This window comes from Rousettus aegyptiacus, unplaced genomic scaffold (assembly GCF_014176215.1).
Source record: "Rousettus aegyptiacus isolate mRouAeg1 unplaced genomic scaffold, mRouAeg1.p scaffold_m13_p_8, whole genome shotgun sequence".
Taxonomy (NCBI): Eukaryota; Metazoa; Chordata; class Mammalia; order Chiroptera; family Pteropodidae; genus Rousettus; species Rousettus aegyptiacus.
In genome coordinates, this window is record NW_023416311.1 from 82702065 (window position 1) to 82714994 (window position 12930).

The window sequence follows — 12930 nt, forward strand, 5'->3', positions numbered from 1 at the left end:
CCTTTGCACTTGGAGTCCCTTTTGTTTTGAGAACTCCATTCTCAGAAGGTCTCAAGATTGCCTCTTTCTGCCATTCAGGCTTCAGGTCAAATGGCATCTCTTCAGGCAGGTCTTTCCTGACCATCCAGCAAAAGTCTTCCTTCCATCACTCCTTCACAGTACCCTATGTCATCTTCATCATCATTGACATCTAAGACTGTCTTACTTGTGGATTTATATTCCAGTGGGGGAAGATAGGCAATAGCTCTATGAGGCTAGAATTTAGGGTTCACTGCTGTAACCCCAGCACCTAAGGCAGCACTTGGAAAATGATACGTCTGCTTTGTTTTTGTTGAAAAAAAAAAAATCAAACTGCTACAAATTTTGGAATTTTTATTTCCGCTGGCCCTCAATGCCACTTGGTCATCCTCTGCATACCTCAGTCAGCTTCTGCCATTTCTCCTAGGCAAAGACTGCGAACTTCTTCCTCTCTCGGGTCTTCCCGCGTGTCTAGGACCTCACTCTCCTGATGAAGTGACTCTCCCTGAGGCCCTTTCGCGGTCACTCCCAGCCATCTCAGAGGGAGAGGAGCTTGCTCTGCTCCCTTCATCTCAGCTCATGATTCCCTTCATCCTCTCCCTCCTCTTCCGGGCTTCATCCAGCCTGTTATCTCTTTCTTGATGTTCTCCAGTCTCTCACTGTCCATGAGCTCCTTTCTATCAGCCTAAAGTCAAGTGCGCCCCATCTTTAAAAACAAAACAAAACCTCCTAGACCTTATGTCACCCTCTAGCTGATTATTCCCATCCTCTCCCACCCTAATTCCTTGAATTTATAACCCGTATTAGTGGTCGCTCTCCATGCTGCTGCAAAATAACTTCTGCCCTACTGCCAACTCTGACCTTGGTTGGGTCAAAGTCAGCCCTGTTAGTAAAGCTATACTTTAATCTTATCTTTCTTAACCTCTTCAGCATTTGACAAAAACCTCTCATTAGGAAAGAATGAAAACTATTTTTTTCTTGGCCTGCTCAAGAGGGCAAGTAGAGTTTTCTCTTATTCTATTGCATGCATTCTAAACGGAGGAGCTATCACTCTCAGGGGCAGGGGTGAGGGGTGGATTCATTCTTATGGAGTTAAAAAAAAAAGCAACTTATATAATCTAAGATTATATAAGATCTTAACTATTAGATAATGGTTTGTGGTTCTCTAAAGGGCCACAATACGTAAACAGACATACAGCATATCTGCGGTAGTAAAATTTCATGGGAGAGAGGGAGGAGAAATTAAGTGAAAAACATGTAAAAACACTCCTGGGGGGTGAGGAGATGGTACAATAATGAAGAAGGTGAGAAACGCTGTTTTAGCCTCACGAATTGCTCATCCAGACCCCTGGCAGAGGCGCCGATCTGGGGGATTCCAGTACCAGCTGGGCCTGGAGTCTGACTCAAGAAGTTTCCCTAGAAAGAGCCGTCTCTCAGCGGGCACCACCCGATGACGGAGGAGGGAGGAGCCGAATGATGCTTTGGGAAGGCAGGGAAGGGGGAGTTTGAGTGTCCCTGTAACTGGATGGCACAGTCCAGGGCCCGGGGCAGAAGAGAGTGTCATAACTGGAAGACACCAAGGACTCCGTGTGGCCGCAATGCACACTTACATAGGAAGTGGGGGAAATGGAGCTGGACAGGAGAGCAGGGACCCGGCCATGAAGAGCCTTGCATGTCGTTTTTGTCGGAACAGAATAATATTTAAAAATTTTTCACTGATTGCTCTGGGGTGACATCAGAATCCCTATTCTTTATTGTTTCACAATCAAAAGGTCCATTGAAGTATTTTTCCCCAAAAATTATGATTTAGATTATATTCTGAAATATAGGAGTTAATTTTGCAAAGACCCAAATTAGTGCCGTTTTAATTTTTCTGACTATACCCATAAAAAGAAATATATTTGCCAGCGCCATCCAGTGAACACACATTTATACACATACCGGGCACAAAACACCCAGCTTTACCACATGCCACACACTCTGAAGCCTCTGTTTGGTTCCATATAGCTTGACGGTGAACTCGGCAATTCACTGATTTGATTTCACAGCCCCCAAATTGGTCATAACCCGTAGTTTGAAAAACAGTTAAATGTTGATGTTATTAAGCAAGGTGGTGTATCATCTCCTTCTGCAGAGATTGTAATGGTCTTTACTGTTTTACGTTCTGCAGCCATGGTGAGACATTGAGTAGGTAGGGATGCAAGAGGTACAGCGGGACCAAGCAGCCTGGCTTGTGGCAAGTGCCAAAGAGGTTAAGGAAGATAAGAATGGAAGAATGGAGTTAGCTATGAGGGTGTCTTTGCCTTACCCAAGAGGAGAGTCAGAGGAATGGTCGGGGCAGCCATTAAACTGCAGTTGATTGGGAGTAACTATTGCATACAGACTACAATTTAAGGAGTTGGGTGGGAAGGGATGAAAAGAATTCACCAGAGGCTGATGTAGGTCTGGAAGCCTTGTCTTGTTTTAATAAAATGTTTTTCAGAAAAGTGTAATGAACAGGTCAGCAAGGGGCCCTGAAGGGCGTGGTTGATGGAGTCAGAGAACTGGATGGTCAATATCCTGTTTTAAATATTTCTTTTTTAAAAAAGTAATTTCCTTATGTAATCCTGAAGTCACAGATAAGCTTTTGCTCAACATGACAGCCTGTGTCCTCTAGACTTTGGGGAAACGAAGAAGGAGGCTGTGCCATGCTTTGGGTAAACCAGAGCCGAGGGCCTCCACTATGTGGAGGAGCAGTAATGGGACAGCAACAGTAGATAGGAGCAGTCTGGAAAGAAATGAAAATGACAGCCAAGGTGAAACACACACACACGCCCAATGGAATCCCAAAAATATTTAAAGGGAGATTTGATTGGATCTTGCTGTACTCTTGTAGGCTGCAATCAGCCCTGGAAAGTTAGCTTTATACCTGTTAAGGAGTTTATAGTTAGATACAAACATGAGAAGCACAGAAACATTTTAAAGGGTTTGAGAAGATGGAGAGCATAATCTTCCTAAGATACCACTTTGATCACATCATCCTTCCTCTGATCAAATACCTGCAGTGGTTTTAGGCTTTCTCATGTGAAAATTATTGGGGTTATACAAGATCTCGACAACTTTTTCTGAATCTAGATTTATAGGATTTCCCCCATCATATATTTCAAACTCTTTGGTGTGGGAATCAAGGCTCCACCAACACGACCAAAAAGTTAGGTGGGGGAGACCAAAGGGTGGCTCCGTGTGATCCCAACCTGTGGACTGACTGCTCTGCGGTCCACACACTTCTAATGCTCTGCGTTTCATTTTCCCTCATGCTGTTTCTTTCAGTCAGGATGCTATAGTACACTGAATAACGCCCCTCCCCCTCAAAGATATCCATGTCCTAATCTCTGGAATCCATAGATTTTCCCTTACATGGCAAAGACTTTACAGGTGTAAATACATTAGGGATCTTGAGATGAGATTATCCTGGATTATCTGGATGGACCCCAAATGCCATCACAATTGTCTGGTTTTCATTTTTGTTTTTTGCCTATTGAAATTTCTCATTTTCATTTTTATTTCTAGGTTAGATCTTCTGGTTTTATTTATTTATTTATTAATTTATTTAAATTTTTTTACTTTTCAGTTATAGTTGACACACAATATTATAATTGTATCAGGCATACAACAGAGTGATTACATATTTATAAGCCTTATCAAGCAATCGCCCTGATAAGTCTAGTACCATCTGACATCATACATAGTTATTACAATATTACTGACAATATTCTCTATGCTGTACTTTATACCCCCGTGACTATTTTTAAAACTGGAAGTTTGTACTTCTTAATCCCTTCGCCTTTTTCACCCATCACCCCAACCCCCCTCGCATCACAATTGTTCTTCTTAGAGAGAGGCAGAGGGAGGTTTGACATACAAACAGAGGCGAAGGCAATGCGAAGACAGAGCAGAGAGATGTGAAGATGTAGGCCTTGAAGATGGGAGTGATGTGGCCACAAGTCAAGGAATTCCAGCAGCCACTAGAGACTAGAAGAGGCAAGAGACGGATTCTCCCCTGGAGCCTTCAGAAGGAGCTCTGCTGACTTCTTGATTTTGAATTGCTGGCCTCCAGAACTGTGAGAGGATAAAAGTCTATTGGTTTCAGCCACACAGTTTATAATAATTTGTTACAAGAGTCACAAGAAACTGATACAGATGCCCTCATCCTTATCCTACTTCTAATGCTCAAAATCTGTCCTTCCTTTAAGGTTTAACACTCTTTCTCCCTGTGCAGTGCCCATATTACTTCAGCCAAAAGCAATTTTCCTGCACTTGCTGAGTATGAGGGTCACCTGGCACCTTAGTTGTAAACTCCTGGATCTCATTTTATGCATTGGTAAGCAAGGCACTCTGCTACGAATCATGGAATGTAGAGCAGGTGTTCAAGAATTAGCGAACAAGAAAAGCTTTGAAAGGTTCTACTAGTTAAATTGGTTTCTAATGTGCTCATGAAACTTTAAGTCCACAACTCTGAAGAGACCACTTATAAGATGTTTCCAGATAGGAGTGTTATCATGCTTGAGTCAAGGTCACCTGGCACTGCTCCAGGGTGGACATGTCAAGGACAGGAGTCAGCAACTAGAGTGATTCTCCACCGTGTTTACTCTGCCTTCCCCAAGTCCTTTCTGCTGGTTTCACGAAGACACACACACTCAAGCTTGACCTTGATCCTGCTCCCAAGGTCATTATAAGCAAGGCAAACGACTCATCAATGGCCTTGGCTCACTATTACAGGGACTTGCAATGAAGCTAACCTGCCCAGACGCTGTGGCATAGCCACACAACTGGGTATCTGCCTGCCCTCTCAAGTCTCAGACCAGGTTCCAAATTGAAGTCCTTCTTACTCTTGGAGTTGGCCCAGCTTGTAAAGCTGACCAGTGACCAAGATTTTCTTCTCTCTTTGCTTTCTTCCCTGCCAAGTTCCACAGTCCCTCTTAGAGCCTGGATTAGGTCTGAACCTTAGCTAGTGGCTGGAGCCAGAGTAGCCCTTTAAAGTACAGCTGTTCTTTCTATAGACATGGATCCTAGGTTCTATGCCCTCCACCAGAGGTTCCTGCCAGACCATCTGACGTCTGGGTTAAAATAGCACCTGGGATTTGTGCCTGCCAAGGAATAATGGTTTGTTACCTTTACTCGAACAACTCTGCTCTTTGGCTTAGTGGAGCCTGCAGTTCAGACAGCGAGGGCAGCCAGCCAGGTAGCTCCTTACCTACTCCACCTCAATGTCACCCTTTGCTGACATTGATTTTCTGAGCCCATCAGACCTCCCTCCTGAACCTGCCGAGTCTCCGTCCTTGGGCCTTTTTCATCTCCAATAGATCCACCACTTCATGATGGTTAAGAACATGGACTAAGGGTGTGTCCTTTGGCATATTACTTCACCTGAGTATGTTTCAATTTTTTCACCTCTAAAATTGGCATAATAGAACATACCTCCCAGGGATGTTGGAAAAATTGGATTTGATTTTGGCCTAAAGCATTTTCTTTATAAGACATCGTGCTAAGCGATCCAGAAATATAATGTTTTTGGTGGTCTCTACAAATCATAAGCGGGCTGGACACTTGTTATTTGTTGTCTATCAAAAACTTTAATTCTTTTTTTTTTTTTTTTTTAGCTAATCTTTGGAATCCTCATGAAAAAGCATATAAATCTAATTTTCTGGGGCAGTACAGATTATTGAAACCCAGATGGTATTTAAATAAAACAAATTATAAAATCTTGGACACAAAAGAATGCTTTTGACTGTCACTGAATGTTTGGTACAAGATTTCTGCCTCCGAAATAGGACCAATACAAACATTTGTCTTTGACCCATGTTAGCACTCCCATTCAAAGAGATATTTTCTAAGGTATTATAAGTTATTTTCAGTTGCTAGACAAAAACAAACAAACAAGAAAAAGAGGTCATGACATATTAGTTTCAGACTTGAAAGCAGAAGTCTCAGGATCTGCACTGAGCTGTTGAGCTAAATCCAGATGTTATGAGATGGGGTGGTCTGAAAGTGGATAACTTCCCTCTGGTGGTAGAGACTGGAATTACACTGATAAGAGACAACTGAAGTTCTAAATGAGCAATTCTTATTCCTCTTGCCTTTGACTTCAGATAGAGGACTTCATACACTGAAAACATTTGGCACAGCACTTGCAGATTTCAGGTCACTTGTATTGCAGTAGGGAGCAGAATGAGGACTGGGACATTTTCGAAGAATAAATTTCTAACTCTCTTTTCTGATTGAAAACTATCAAGTGTAAACTATGTTGATCCCTAGAAAAATATACCTCCCTTTAGTTATCATAGCAGTGTGATTCAAGAAACAGTTTTCAAGGACATAAAGATTTAATTTGAATCCTCACTCTGCCCTTTACCATCTGCTTGATCCAGGGCAAATCACGATCTCTTTAAGGCTTAATTTCTTCTTCGCCAGGAAAACGGGAAAAATACATATATCTCAGGGTTGTTTTGAGAATTAGAAAATAAATATAAAACACTTAAAATGGAACCTGACACATAGGAAGTGTTCAATCAATGTTAGATAATTTTTTGTAATACACAAGAGCATTAAAGCTCTTTGGAGAAAAAGCTGACCCATTTTAATTCAGTAGTGGCTATTTTTAAAAGAATAGCATGTAGCACTGCCCATGTTTCTTTAAACATTAATCAAGGCCTTGGAAAATATAAGATGTTACTGGGTAACTATACGAGCCACTAATTCTGTGCAGATAAGGTTCAGATCCAGCCAGACTCTGGGAGGAATGCACTAAAGCTTCCTTATCACACTGGAGCTGTCTTTATCAGCTACGATCAAATAATTTTTTTTTTCTTTTTCCACAATTTGCTTTTAAGCCCTTTGGTGGTATTAACATTACTTTTTAGTTGCTGTGCTACTAAGCTTGAGAAACTCAAAACTGCTTTTTTAACCTGAGGGAAATTCCAAGGAAATACTTATTACAGCTTACTCTACAACCGGTTCATGGGGGCTGATGAGTTATTTCTTCCACTGCATAGTTTGAACGAAAGGTCACATAAGGATGTCAGATTAAAGAAAATGTAGGGTTGAAGAAGGTGGGGTAGAGGGTAGAGTGACGGACCAGCGGTCAGGGGCAGAGATAGAATCCAGGAGCCCTAACTAGTTTGTAACCTACATGAAACTCGATTCTCAGCTGAAAACCAAACAAGAGACTAAACTAAATGTATAAGGTCCCTTTCAAATGAAAAAAAAAAAAAGATATGGAAGAAAATTTTTAAAAGGAAAGAAAAAGCCACTTAGGTATTGTACTAATGATATATAGCCTATGTTTCCCCCCTAAATATTACATTTTCCTCTTTGTGCACCCACGGCCCAGCCCCAGCAGCTCGCTTTCTATCCGCTTCACAATACTCTTCAGGGTTGCCCTATCTCCAGCACTAAAGGCCGGCAAAGGGGCAGGGGCTTTCAAAGCACGTTTTTATCTGAGAACCCCGCCATTAGATGTGAGAAGTTAATTAATAAAAGATGAGGTATTCGTCCTCACAGTGTTGAAGAAGACGGTCCTTGTTTCTACCCTGTTCCCACACTCTCGGAAGACCTGCCTCGCGGGCCCCCTTCTCGGAAAGCCTGATGCAGTGGCACGCGGGGCCTGGCAGCTGCCATGCAGCCCCAGCCCCAGTCCTGATGAGTGGATCCAGGGCGACTCCTGACCAGAGCTGAGCCAATCAGATTCTCGAGGGGGGTTGGAATTGAGATTCAGAGACATCAGGCCCTTGTTGGCCCTTGGACTGAGGCATGCATAGAAGTGGCCATTTCCTGTCATGAGAAGGCCAAGGCAGGGAAGACCACTCTTTGTGTCTGCCTCACTCTCATTTCTTTGTAGGGGACAGCAGAAACAAGGGCTCGCACAGCACCAGAGAGAAGAGATGCACTGGAACTATGAATTCCTTAGAAACCCCCCCAAAATTGTTAGGAACGAATTCCTAAGCCACTGTATGCCTTTGTGCTCTGGGGAACAACAATAGTATGATATGATTAAAATTGTTTATTTCTTAAGCTAGTCTGAGTGGGTTTATAGGCTTTCAAAAGCACATACCTACTGGCAAAAGAGATTTGAAGAATTTATTCTGGTGCTCAAGACCTCAATGAGCCCACGACTTAAAGGACTAACCTTTAAAAAGTCACTTCAGACATCAGTACAAGCCATTGGAGATGTATTTGGTGGCAGAAGGATCTTCTTGGGGTCCTTCAAATCCACAGGCAGCTTCCTGTGTTATCTTCCTGGTCTTGGTGGGAATTCTAGAAGAACATGCTTGGCTGGGCTATCTATGTCCTTTGCAAAGCAAGGAGAAAGATCTAAGATCTCACAGATGAAAAAAAAATGAAACTTAATGTGGTATTTTTATAGCCTACACTCAGAAAGTTCTCTTCAGAGGCCTTTTTGGAGGAAGAATGAAGGCTTATGTAACTGATTTAATCTGTTCCTGTGCTCACTGTCCATCTATTTAAATCTTGTGGGAGGCAGTGTTACCCGATGGTCAAGAACATATGTTACAGAGACAGCTGCCTGAGTTCAGATCTTGACTCCACTTAATATCCACCTCATTGGTTTCTTTTAACATCAAAAGAGGTCATATACAGAGCATCTAGGAGGGACCAGATACTGCTCTAAGGACTTGTATGTAAAAATAAAAGGAGGCATGTATGCATGTAAAGTGCCTTAGCTCATTGCTCACAGGAGGAGCTAGAGAGGCCACTAAAAAACTGGGTATGTGAGTTGTGTATGTGAGGAACCCACGGTTAGTCCTTCAATTGCAATACTCAGTGGAAATAGATTAAAATTTATATTAGAAACTCACCACCTACAGCAATTTGTCATTAACAGTCAAAAGGCAGAACAAACTCCAGTGATTTATTCACCTCTGTAGGTGTTACACAGGAGTCCACACAGTGGACCGACTGTTCCAAGGACGTCTTTCTCTCAGCTCCAGAGTAAAATGCACCATGTCATGGCAAACTCATAGAATGAAATATGCAAAGTCCATAGGCTTGTCTCCCTGAATGAAATGTTTTGTCAGAACCCTAGTACAGAGGAAATGCTGTGTTCCTTTCTTTCCTTTCCTTTTACAAACTATTAACTTTCCTGTGTGGCCACGTAACATTGCAACAATCTAGCCATCTCTTAAGCACCTCCTTGGTAACACCTTGGTAGTTACAGTGTGTGCTTTTGGAATTCTATTATATTCGTTTCTCACAACATGATGCAATACTTCTCCCAACCCCTGAGAAATATAGACCATTATACTCTTCTGTACCGCCCCCAACCAACCTATCTTTACGACTTCACTGCCTATATCTCTTTCCTTTTCCTGACCTTTCCTGTGAACACACACACACACACACACACACACACACACACACACACACAGTACTTGACTTTTACCTACTAAAACTTTTTCCCAGATTTCCAAAACACTGTCTCAGGCCATTTTACACTATGTGTGCCAGTGGAGTTCCCAGAAGGAAATGTGGCATCTGCAAGCTGAGTAATTTAAGGAGAGTTCAAAAAATAGATTACTACAGTGGTAGACAGAATTGAGGGAAAGCACAGAGATAATGCAATGCCCCCCAGGGCTAGCAAGAGCAGGAATTTATTATAAACTTTAGGCCTGGAAAAACCAAGGAGAGGGGATAGCTACTGGAACCCAGAGTGACAGCTCTAGAGAAGTCCAGCTGACAGGAGGGATGGCCCTTACTAGAGACCCATAGATAGCCTACTGTGACCTGACAGGGGAGGAGCTGGGAAAAGAAATACTCCTACCTCACTCTCCACTTGCTGCCTCCCATTGGCCAAGCCAGAAGGCAAGAGGCCCATTGATGCAATCCAGGTGGTCAATCTCTTTGAGCACAGAGCAGGCAAGAATGGCTCAGGAGGACAATGGAACAGATGCAACAAGCATTCATGGTGATAAGGTTTGGGGCACAAACACACGTGCTCAACCGGCAACCTTCAGAACCAGCAGCAGTAAGTCAATAAGACGTTGGAGTTGTCACAGGTGTGTTCCCCAGGAAGCAGATCCTGAGGGGGACATTAGAATGCAGGAGGTATATTTGGGGTTAACAGCTGTAGGTCAAGCCCTTTGGGTATTAGCACCTGTGGGAGACCAGGGATTGAAATCTGTCTTGCTGCTCCTTTGTCAAAGTGGCCCAAGGGTCTCAAACCAAAGACGATTCCAACTTTGAGTCTCAATAATGTAATATGTTCTCAGTTTGGATTGCTAATAATGGAATATATTTATTTACTTTGGCCCTTTTCGGTCCAGTAATAACAGACTTTTGGGCTCCCATGTCTAGTAAGCTCAGAAATGTCCACATTCTCCACATTTCTTAGTACAAATGGACTAGAGTATGCAGAGCATGGGTGTTATCTACACTGAGAGGGGGTAAAAATTGATTCTTGGGTGGATGAAAATAATCTTAGCTATTACTATGGTTTATGGTATTTCAAAGGGCCATAGCACACAAACAGATGTACAGTATATCTAAGATAGTAAAATTCCATGAAGAAGGAAATGGAGAAGCAGAATTGGTGGGGGGAGGGGGCGGGGAGTCAAAAAATCTGAAATAAGCCCCTACCGCATAGAGCTCAGGATCTTTTTAATGGGGAGATAGTATTAAGTCTGGGGTTAGGGGTGTTCATTGCATCTAGGCCACTTCTACAAACAGTGCTGAAATATATATATTAATTTTAGAACACTTTCACCACCCTCAAAAGAAAACCTGGTACCCTTAACAGTCACTCCCCATTCCTCCACTATCATCTTAGATACACTTTCATTTCAGTTTTGAATTGTTTAAGATTTGGTGCCTATGGCATGCAAGAACATAGCTTGGTTTTAAAATGAGTTTCTTTCTGGAAAAATTCTAGGGTGACATAAAAGAGAGCTCAGTATATTTCCTTCCTGCCCAAGGGCCATTTTCACTCTCCACTCTGCTCAGCACTCCAGAAGAATGTTCTCATCACAGATTAAAAGACAGCAGGAGGTAACTCTCCTCGCCACACCTTGCCAGCCTACCTTGCCTTTCGTTAACGGAACCACCCTTAGCTTCCCAACCACACGGGTGGTCCCCCAGGGGCCATTTTGTACACAAGACCATGACCACAGTTGGCTGGACCAGAGTTGGATATCCAACTCAGCAAGGCCAGAGCCCTTCTTTGATAATTTGGAGAATCTGTGGGGAGCAGATTGCCAGAGGGAAGAAGAGGTAAGACGGAAAGGAAGGAGAACGTGTCCGTTTTTCAGCACTTAGATTGAGTGCAGTTGCGGTGGGCAGAATTCTAAGATGGTTCCTGGCATACACCTGTGTGATACTCTCCTTCTGTTTGAGAACATGTGAATGTGAGCTATTACTCCCATAAATTATCGTTATATGCCAAAAGGGATTGTAAAGATGTAATCAAGGCCCTAAATCAGTTTGTTTTGACTTGAAAGGGATATTATCTGTGCTCAGACTGACTTAATTAGGTGAAAGCCTTAAAAGCAGGAGAGAGATTCTCCTGTTGGCTCAGGGATGAAAGCTAACAGCACCTTAGGACCTGCCCATGGCGACCTTAGTTAGGCCTCAGTCCTACCACCTTGAAGAACTGAATTTTGCCAACAACCACAGGAGCTTGGAAGAGGTCCCTGAGCTACAAATGAGAACCACAGCCCCAGCTGACACGTTGATTGCAGCCTGTGAGACCCAGCTCATCTGTTCCCAGCCAGATTCCTGACCCATAGAAACTGTGAAAGTATAAATTTGTGTTGCTAAAACCATAAAGTTTGTAGCAATTTGTTACACAGCTGTATATAATAATAACATGCCTTTTCAAAGGCCTAACTGCACTGTTGGGTCTGAAAGACACACAGCCTGGCATGCTTTCATAAATTCCTCACTTTTTACTTGAGCTAATTAACAATATTTTCTTTCACCTAGAAAATCCTAAAATACTCTTAGTTCCCTTTCTTAGTCAGAATTCTCCAGAGAAACAGAACCAATAGGGGATTTATCTAACTATCTATCTATATATCTATCTATCTATCATCATCTATCATCTATCTTTATCTATCTATGTAATATGTACATGTATTTTTACAAATAGATATCTATATGTACAAGGAGATCTGTTATGAGAAATTGGCTCATATGATTATGCAGTCTCTTGGTCTGCTGTCTGCACCTGGAGACCCAGGAGAGCTGGTGGTGTAATTAATTCAGCCTGAGTCCAAAGGCCTGGGACCCAGGGAAGCTGATGGTGTAAATTCCAGTCTGAGGGCAGAAGAAGATGAAATGGGATGTCCCAGCCCAAGCAGTGAGGCAAGAAAAATGGGTTGAATTCCACCTCCTTCCACCTTTCGTCTATTCGTCTATTCGGACCCTCAAAGGACTAAAGGGGGAAGGAGATCTGCTTTACTGAGTCTACTGATTCAAATGCTAATTTCATCCGGAAACACTCACAGACACACCAGAAATAACGTTTAATCTGGGCACTTCATAGCAATCAAGTAGACACATAAAATTATCAATCGCAGATCCACCCCTTTTCAAGTTAGTCCCCGAATATATCTCCTAAAACCATACTTATAATTTCCAAATAAAGGCAATAATGAAGCCATAATCTGACATAACATGATACAACTATCCTGTGTGCAACCAAAAATGCACTAACCTCTTCCCCAGAAGACGAGGTAAAGTCCTTGAGCAATGTTTACTCCCCACCCTGATATCTCAAAATTTAAATACCGTGATGTAAAATTAATATTACTTAAATATTATATAAAATCAAAATATATTTTATGACATGATTAGGAAATAAGAAGAAAACAAAGATACATATAAACACACATACACACATACACACAAATGTATTCATTTCAA